Here is a 9,795-nt window from a genome sequence, read left to right on the forward strand (position 1 = left end):
CCACGCTTCTGCCCTAGAGGGGCAGCCTCAAACTCACTGGGCAGCACCCTTTCTTAACCTTCTGCTGTGATGGACCTTTTGGCCCTATGGCCTCTGGGTGGGTGAGATCCTCCGAGAGCTGGGCAGTGCATGACAGAGCCGGCCACAGAGCCCCACAGCCTTCCTCCCTGGAACCGCCCCCAGGCTCCTGAGGTCACGGACGCAGACCATTACGCACCTGTGTTGCGGAGTAGGTACAAAGCAAGCTGCGGAGTGTGTGTGCAGACTGCCCCAAACGTCAGTGCTCCAGGGAGGCCTGTCCTGCTCCGGTCTTTGTCTTGTATTTCTCTAGTGACTGAAGTCATCTAGCATGCACAGATACTGTGCAAGGTCAGAAATAGCCCCGCAGCATGAGGGATCTGAGTGAGTGGGAAGTGCTCCCTGCAGCCAGACCCCGGTCTTGCCTGCCCCTCCACCGTCTGCCCACTATCTGCAGGCACAGCCAGGGGTGCTGCCCATTCAGGAGCAAGGACAGGCCGTGTAGGGAGAATGCCATCTGCTGTGTGTCCATGCTGAGCCCCAACGGTGCCCCCAGGACCTGGTGCCCAAGGTCTTTGGAAAGGGAGGACCTGGGGAGGGAGGGAACACATGCCCAGCAGTGTCCAGAACAAGGTTTCCTGGTGCTTCTCCCATGGCACCTCTGCTGAGGGACTTGGTCCAGGTGAGGGAGGGTGAAGGAGACCCCGGAGCTCGCCAGGCATCTGGGGAGGGCAGGAGAGACGAGCCAGCGAAGCTGCGTCAGGACGCGCAGGCAGCTGCCTGACCTGCCTCTCAGCTGCCTGGGCAGTGGGAGCCCGGCTTTCCTTCCACCTGCGTGTCTTGTTCTGAGCTGGGCCTCAGTCGAGCAGGAAGACCCTGTGGAGCTGGAAGGGACGCTACCCCTGGCCTCCCCTCACACCCAGTGCAGAACTGGTAGGTGTTGGGCAGATGATGGTGCCCCCTAGCAAGGCGTCGTCCAGAAGGATGCTTTCTAGAACAGTCACTGAGGGTGCCTTGCCACAGCCTTGGGCCGGCCAAGACGTCTTCATCAGGACGTGCCCGTGCGGCCCTGAGGCCAGCAACCTCCCCGCCTCTAGTCCCTGCCGCAGACTGGGCTCTGGACCAGCCAGACCCAAACAGCAAGCTGTTCTCCAGACAGACCGGCAGGTGCCAGCCCCCCAGGCTCACCTGGGGAATGACCAGGCCATTCGCTTCAAGGTTGTGGATCTGGAAGGAAAGGGGTCTGCGGCCTGCCCACCTGGGCAGGTTGCCTCTGTAGGACTGCCAGGGAGTGACAGCGTGGCCACGGGGGAATGGCGTGCTCAGAGCAGGGGCGGCCCCGCAGGCACCGGCGCGGCCTTCCCCACTTGTCCGTCCTCTCCTCTCCGTCCCTGTTGCTCCCCCTTTCTTCCCTCTTCTACACCTATCAGGATAAAATGACCACACCAACTCTTCCTTGAACATGTGGGGATGTCCATCCACGCGGCAAGCTGTTTGCTGGAAGACCTGCGTCCCAGACTCCCTGGGCTCTAATTAAAGACATTTGTAAGCAACCCAAGGATTGCTGCAAAACTCCCGTCTACGAAACGGGAACAAAGGACAGTCAGCCAAACATAACTGGGAAGCAGCTTCTTTGGAACTCTCAGCTGGGACTGGAATTAGAGTTTAATGGGAAATTCGGCCACACAGACCCTTGAGGGCAGGGATACTTCCTGCTCTCTCCAGAGGGCACCGTGGGTCCCCCAGAGCTGTGCCTTGCTGCGTCCATCAGGACCCAGTGCTGGCCAACATGCATGCCGCTTAATTCAGGACACGTTTAAAACACAAATTCCAGCAGGCCACCTGTTTTCTGCTGACAGCTTTATGCCATCTCACTGGTTCATAAACAGGCCAGCAAAGTGCCTCCAAATTTTTGTGCATTTGGCCTTGAGGATGAGGCGAGCTCATTATCCTGTCATCCCGCGTGATTCCAGAGCAGCTGCTTGCTCAGAATTGTTTGGACTCAACAGTGGCTACCTTCAAAACTTTGCCAATTTAGGAGAAAGTTCCAGAATCACACCTTCCTGGTGGACACAGAGTTTACAGGAAAAAATCAAAATCAAAAACTCCTTGAGGTAAGCAAGAAATCCCAAGATGGCAAGAGCAGTTGCCCATCCTGTGGATGCGTCCTCCACAGAGGAACCAGAGGGACGTCGATTCCAGTCCCAGGAAGGGTGTGTGATGAATGTGGCTGCTCATGACGCCTCACCGAGAAGCCGTTCTGTTCAGCACTTACCCAGGAGGGAAAAGATTTCTGTCATCCAGATAGAGACGAGTACTGGGAGCATTGATTGCAGTTCTACCAGGTCGATTACACCTGCCAGAGACCCAGGGTGCTTTCCAGAGCAGGTCGGCTTCGCCCAGGGTGAACCATCCCCCGTGGCTGGGCGGAGGGATGGTTTCTCTTGAAAGAAACAGAAAAGCATCCCAATCCCGGATCGCCCAGTGCTCCACAGGCAGGTCTCCACGGGAGCTACGCCCTTCTCCATGCTCCTGCGCACCTCCCGCATGAGAGCTGGCCGCGAGCTTGGTGACTGCTGGGGTCTCCGTGGGTGACATTCCCCGATGTTTCAAGGTAATTTCAGTGAGATGATTCTTTGTCTACATTTGGAGGAAATATTGTGTTTTGTATGTTACTTGCTTCCATATTAATTGTCTATTTGATGCACAGAGAGAGCCCATGTCAAATATGAAGCACAGACACACAACCCCACCTCCCCCTTGGGAGGCCCCAGAGGCCACAGGACCATTACTCTCCCCTTCAGCTCCCTGGGCCACTGCTGCCCTGTCAGTGAGCAAGTCAGGCTGCAGCCACTGAGCAGCCTGGACACACACCCAGAGTGGCACTACGGGCAATGCCTGTCCCGTCCCCTGTCTTCAATTTTCTTTCTTTTCAATGGAACTTGTGGCATTTGTGGACACAGGGTGAGCTCAGAGTGCTTGTTAGTGAAGACACGGGCCCAGGCTGTCTTCTACTTAGGTTATAATTGGTCAAGAAAGAGGAAAGGGCAACCCCCCCAGGTCCTGACCCTGCGGAGAGCACAGGCCGGGCGAGGCAGCTCCCGACAGGACCCCTCTGTGCAGAAGGAAGCCAGCGCTTGCTCATCTGACCCAGCGCTGTCAGACTCGGCGATTCTTTCCCTGGATTTGGTGCTTGTGACCGGCGGACATCGGAGCTCCGCCGAGGGCCTCCTGTAAATGTGACCGTGTCGGAAGTGGGTTGCACCTGCAGAAGTTGCTCACACTTCCCAAAATGCTGGAAGGTGTTTCCTCCACCCAGTTCCTTCTGTAGCTCCTGGAAAATGCTTTTTATCCTCTCTAAAATGAACTACTCAAGACTCTCCCTTAGACTGGGTGCGGCTGGCACCTCAGGAGTCAATGGCTTCTCCCCAGCCTGAGCAGCCACGCCAGCCCTGAAGAATCCTCAGGCCTGGGCCCCTCCTCCTCATCTGGCACAGGGGCCGTGACGAGGCTGCTGCCACCAAGACCTCACTGCACTGTACCCTTGACAGGTGTCCGCGGGTGGACAGCGTGCTTCTCTGTGCTGTCCTCTCCGTGGAGGGCAGGCAGACATCTGCAGAGGAGACAAAAGCAGGGGTTCCCTGGCCTCAGAGACCCTCCCCCAGGCTCTACCACGCTGCCCCTCTGTCCACAGGGATGCCTGACGTGGGCTCCTCTCCTCGTTCTCCCTGACCCTGGACTCTGCTCCTGCAGGCGGGGGTGTCATTCTGGAGGAGGAGCACACAGCTGGAGGCACCTCTAACTGCCAGCACTTGTTGGCCACCTGGTCCCGGAAGAGCTTTCTCAGTGGACTGCCAGGCGGTGGGCACAGCTGCAGGAGAACCCCACTCTCCAGGATGGGCAAACCCAACCCCTTCAGGTGGCACTCAAGAAACAAATGAGCAGGAGTTTGGCAGGTGGCTCCAACATGGCCAGTAGGTCAGGCACAAGCCAGGAGCAGTCCCCAGGGCCAGGATGCCCACCCTGTGGGCAGGGGCTTGCAAGCCCCCTCCCCACCTGGCCTCGGCAGCATCCCAGCACAGCCTCTGGCAGAAGCCCCACAAGGGGGCCACCCAGGCCCAGCCTGCATTCCTCTCCTCCCAGGGTGGCTGAGCTGATTGCCAGCGACAGAGGACAAAGACAAGGGGCAGGGTGTCTGTCTGTCCCTGAGTGTTGGGTTTGCTTGAGCAGGGGTGCTCCTTATTTCCAGGAGTTTTGGGGTGTGACAAGTGACCAGGGCACAAGGGCCAAGTGCTCTCTCAGGAGAGGCCTGGTGGCCTGAAGCCTGTTCACAGGTTCACAGGACTGCGGTGGCCTGCATGGGCCTCCTGTGGCTGCAAACAAAGGACCACAGCCTGGGTTAGAAACAGGAATTCATTCACTCATGGCCCTGGAGTCCAGAAGCCCCATCCCAAGGCATTGGCAGAGTGTGTGCTTCTGGAAGCTGAGGGGAGCTTGCTCCAGGCCTCTGGCTCCTGTGGCTTCCGGCAACCCTTGGCATCCCGTGTGTAGATGCAGTTTTGCTTTCATCTCCCCTGTCTTCTGAGGCCTTGGGGTCTCTGAGTCTCAAATCTCCCTCTCGATCCTCTTTCAAGGACAGGAGTCCTCAGATTTGGGCTCACTCTAAATCCAGGGTGCACTTGTCTCTAGACCCTTCACTTAGTTGCAATGGCACAGACCCTGTTTCCAAATCAGGTTGCATTCAGAGACTTGGGGATAGGACATGGGCCCATCACGTGGGGGTGCCCGACAATTCACCTTTACCTGGGCCCTTCGGTTGCTAAAATGCCGGTAGTGTGAGGGAGAGGACTCACCCTGCTGCCCCCAGGGCATGGGTGGAGGAGGCCCCAGATGCGGACAGAGACTGGAGGCCGTGCTAGACAGGAGGATGCTTAAACCTCAGCCATGCCTGCCAGCCCTGTGGACACAGGGAAGTAAAGCCAGGAGGCCAGGCCCGTGGAGGGCACCCCATGTGCATGCGGAGGAGGCTCTCCTCAAAGTGGAAGCCCTGGGCGTTCCGAGAAGCGCTCTGCAGCCAAGCACGCACCTCCGACGACCGGCGCTAGCTGAACGGGGAGTCAGGCGGTAATGTGGGCTCGCAGGATCTCAGCATGCGTTCGTGTTCCATTTGTTAAATTTTAAAACGAGAACATAACGCCAGAAATGAGTCAATTCCCTTTTTCTAATCATAAATTTGCATTCCTCTGTGTCACTTCATTATTAAAGTAGAATATGTTATTACATTGAAAAACCAAATAATGCAGGGCAGCTTATGGGACTTAGAATTAAACATCTTGGAAGGAAAATAAACCTGGAATATTAAAAGTCAAGGCAAGGAGTAGTAGGTCTTGGGAGTAGGTGGCGGTTTCTAGTTAGGAATTTTCCACAGCCAGGCTAAGGGCCTTGGTGGGAGCCAGGGACATCAGGCCACAGCTGCCATCAAGAAAGCCGGGATCAGCATGGGGAGGGAGGCTGGAGAGGGAACCCAAGAACTGTGGGCTTCCCCACGCTCCAGGGAGGCGGCTGAGTGTGGGGAAGACCCTGCCAGCCCCAGCCTGCAGGGTGGGTTTTGACGGGTGCTTCTCGCCCTAGGTTGGCTACAAGTTTGCTTTAGCAATAGCGTGTTGCGATTTAACAATAGCATGTTGCGATGTGCCGCCTCTCCCTGTAGCTCTACCCCAGTTCTGGCTTGGAGAGCTGGAAGCTCTCTTGTTGGGCACACAGGCATTTAGGCTTGCTAGCCCTCCCGGCACGTTCCTTGCATGATCCTCAGATCTTCCTTTACCTGGATCTGGGCTGTGTGGTCTGGAAGGGAGGCAGTGCCAGTCTGGGCCCCACGCGCTCCTTGGTGGCTGGCGTTGCATCCTCGGATGCCGGTGCTTCACTGCAGTGAGATCACCGCTGCTGGCTTTGAAGTCATGTCCATCCCACGTGTCCGTGGGGCTCTTTCCTACCACCTGTGTCCTTTCCCTCCCCCGAAGGTTAGCTCTACAGTCTATCATCTCACTTCTTGTTTACCAGAAATGGACTTGCTTAGCCTTTAGTTTTGAGGGTTCACTTCACTGGGTGCGAAGCTCTGGTTTGAGTGTTTTCCTCCAGCACGGTGGACAGGGCACTGCACTGTCTGCTGGCCCCGAGCACCTCTGATGCGGAGCCTGCTCTACGGTCGGATCTTCCCCCTTGCACACCTTGTGTTTCTCTGGTCGCTTTTAAGTTTTCTCACTTCTCACTGGATTATAGCAACTGCCCAGGCGGTGCTTTTGTGTCTGCTCTACTTAGCGTTTGCTGATCTTCCTGGTCTGTAAAGCAACATTCTTCACCAATTTAAGCACGATTTTGGTGATTATTTCTTTTCCTGGGTTTATTGGTCTGGTTTGTTTGCAGTGCTGCCTGCTGCTGGGAACCCAGGGCTGCCAGAGAGGGAAGCCGGGGCTGGAGCCTGCAGTCCAGGAACTCCAGGGATCCTGCAGCCTGGTCTGCCCTCTGCCTTGGCGCCTGGGAGGGGAGGAGAGGGAGAAGGGTGGGCTCTAGGGGAGGCAGGGACAGGCGGCTAAGGGGGTTTCAGTGTGGACCCAGGGTCTATTTTTCATAGCAGGAGGTAGAAGGGATCACATAAAGTTCTTACAGACCTACAGAAAATGAGAGGATTACATATTACTCTCACTTGTTTGGCTTCTGGTTTCCTCCTTTTTCTTTTTTTACAAAACAGCAGCAGGAAAGAAAAATGCAGGAGGCAGATGGGACAGGACGGGGCACAGATCAGAAGGGACCCACCTTTGCCGCCTGGACAGTCCTCTGCTGGTTGGCCCTGGGGTGCTCTCTGGCATCTTGGGAGAGCAGCAACCGGCCCTACAGGGAGCAGAGAGAAGGAGCTGGGTGGAGACGATGTCCCCAGATGCAGCAGGATCACTCCTGTGATGGCCACCCTGCCAATGGGCCAGTTGGGAAGCACTGGTGACTTCATGTCTATTGGCTGGTCTTCAAGCAGGGGTCCATGGGGGCGGACACAGGGGAGGGGTGGGAAGAGCTAAGTTCCACTGGGCTCCCTCCAAGGATGGGAGGCTTTTAAGGGCAGTCAGGACCCTTCCCTGCTTGTCAGTCAATCAGCTATTGAGCAAGGCCTCTAGCTGGTCCTCATCTTTGACGCCTACAAACTTGTCCACCATATCCCCATTCTTGATGGTCAGCACAGCTGGCACCTCTTACTTGATGGTGAGGTCATCAATGTTCATCTTGGCCATTACCACCTTCCTTCACTGCTTGGCCACCATCTTTTCTAACCATGGCCCCAGAATCTTGTAGCGGCCATACCACAGCATGGAAATCCACAACCACTGGTGTCTCACTGTTGACAACTTGGTCTTGAAGATCAGATCCATCCTGATCATTAAAGATCACTGAGCAGACTCTGGTGGTACAGCTTGTCCTGGTTGGGTTGGGTGTTACTGTCAGGTCACCAGAACAGCACTTTACGGTCTGCAGAGCTTGGAGTTGAGGGTTGCCCACAGACCCTGAGGGCACTTCCTGGAGATGATGGAGGCCAGAAGCCTCCTCAGGAAAAGTCACTGAGCCATCTGTAAGAGAAAAGTGGGAAGATCTGGAGCACACAACAGGAAGTCAACACACTAAGAAAACAAAGGGATTTGGGAGTGCCAGGGGTTAGGAACACACAGAGCTGGCTGCAAAATGCCAGGGAATATGTAAGGTCTCTGGGGTAGAAGGTCGTGCGGAATGAGAATCAAAAGGTAGAAAGCAAACATGAACAGGAAAGCTGAGCTGGCAACCAAAGAGAAACCAAGAGGTAGGTGGGGTTACGGCAGGACGAGAGGGAGGAACTGACATGCGCAGAGCAGCTGCCTTGAGTCAGGTGCTCAGGTGCATTGTTGGCTGTCCCAGACGAGCTTCCAGGAAGTGGCTACCTAGTACTGCCCGCATTCCAGGGAGGAGTCCAAGGCTCAAGCAGGCTACTTGACACACCTCAAGCTACTCGACCATTAAGTGACGGTCAACGTCGGAACCCAAAGTCCTTCATAAAGCTCTTAATCTATTGCTTGCTCTTTCGAAAAAGAATTTTAGTGGACCATTAAGGAAAAAAGGAGCATCAAAGGATTGGCAAAGAAGAAAGGCAACTATTCAAAGAGGAACTAGGAAACACAGGTACAGCCGTGCCCAGGGAACCAAAAAGGAAGGGACGCATGTGGAGGGAACCCAGGAGGAGGGACTCGGCCGTGAAGAGCACTGGGGAATGGGACGTAGCCAGGGAATTCAGTTCCCCACAGGGCCAGGTCATCCCACCCCAGACCTCCGCCCGCTGTCCACCAGCCTGAGGAGGAGTGTCCACAGCTGTCTTGGGGACACCAGCTGGAGCCCTCCCCTGCAGGTCGCCCATGTCCCGGCAGCACGAGGGGTGCACAGGCCTAGCCCTGGCCCTCCACGCCTGTCCAGTTGTTCCTTCCAATACGCTCCTGGCCCCTCTCCTGCGTCCTGTTCTCTGACACCAACAACTTACATCAGTCTGCTTGCTCTTTCCAAACTGGCTTCAAGTCTCTGCTTTACATTCTCAGGCCTTTTCCTTCCTCCTCCTCACGTTGGACCATCGCCGTTGGCCCATCTTCTAGGCTACTGACTGCTTCTGTGTCCAGCCTTCTGAAGGCCACTTGCAGAGCTGTCCCTACTTTATGCTGTGTGGCTCTCAGCTGGCCACCTGTTCTCTCACACACTTTGGACACTTTGCAGGTCCTCTGTCTACTTGCACATGCAGTTGACATTTTCCTCTAAGTGCCAGAACATGCTCAGTGGGTGGCCATCGATGGCGACACTCCTGTCCCTCTTTCCTGGGTCTGAGCCACGGTTTCCTCTCTGTGGCTGTGCTGAGGGCCGTGTCTGTGGTGAGGATTGGACGGGGCACTGGGAGACATGTGAGGCAGAGTCCCTGGCCTTTGCTCTTTCCATGAAAAGCGGGTTTACTTCCTTGGAACCCAGGATACTGTGTCCTCTGTGGGAGCAGCCGACACCTCCACTCAGTGACCTGGGTCTGTGCCCTGATCTCTTGCTGCCATGATCCTCAACATGCTTGCCAGCTCCGTGACCAGCCTGGGGCTTTTGAACTGGGTGCCCAGCTCTGGACCCCATGCTCGTTGTGACCCCGCCCTACCACGCCTCCCACTGACCTCTGGCTGGGGGTCCCTTCCACATTCTGCCCTCAGTCACCGGCTTGCTTCTCTCCCTCTTTGCTGTGACAGAGCAGGCGGCATCCCAGTGCACAGAGACACCATGAGGGACACTGGAAGTGACCGTGCTCGGGCCTGGGAGGCTGTGGGGTCCAGGAGCCAGATGCTGGGGCTGTGAGGAGGAGCTGGATGATGCCCGGGCACCTGCTGGTGCAGAGTCGAAGCCACGGGTCCCCAGAGAAACAGCAGACCCTTCCCTGCCTTGGGTGCGTGCTGACATCTGCCTGTGCCTGCTGGTGGCCACTGTGGACTGAGCTCAGCCTGGGGGTCCGGGAGGCTCCTTGCCAGGCCATACCCATGTCTGTGCCTGGGAATGTCTATCTCCGTCCCATGGCCTGTTCCTTGTCCCATGTGCCTGTATGGAGGTAAGGAGGACCCTCCTGGCCTGGCCCTGCTTTCCTGGTCTGCATTACCCTTCTTCTTTGCAGGACACGCACGGCCTTTCTCCCCGGCTCTGACCCCTCTCAGCCTCTGGGCCTCCAGGTCCCCCAGCTGTGCCCCAGCTCAG

General features: G+C 56.5%; 1 pseudogene; it reads right to left on the reverse strand.

Moving 5' to 3' along the window:
* Positions 1-6,916: 6,916 nt before the first annotated feature.
* Positions 6,917-7,631, reverse strand: LOC124985826 (thioredoxin, mitochondrial-like; annotated as a pseudogene).
* Positions 7,632-9,795: the final 2,164 nt, after the last annotated feature.

This window comes from Sciurus carolinensis, chromosome 5, assembly GCF_902686445.1.
Source record: "Sciurus carolinensis chromosome 5, mSciCar1.2, whole genome shotgun sequence".
In the NCBI taxonomy this organism is placed as follows: Eukaryota; Metazoa; Chordata; class Mammalia; order Rodentia; family Sciuridae; genus Sciurus; species Sciurus carolinensis.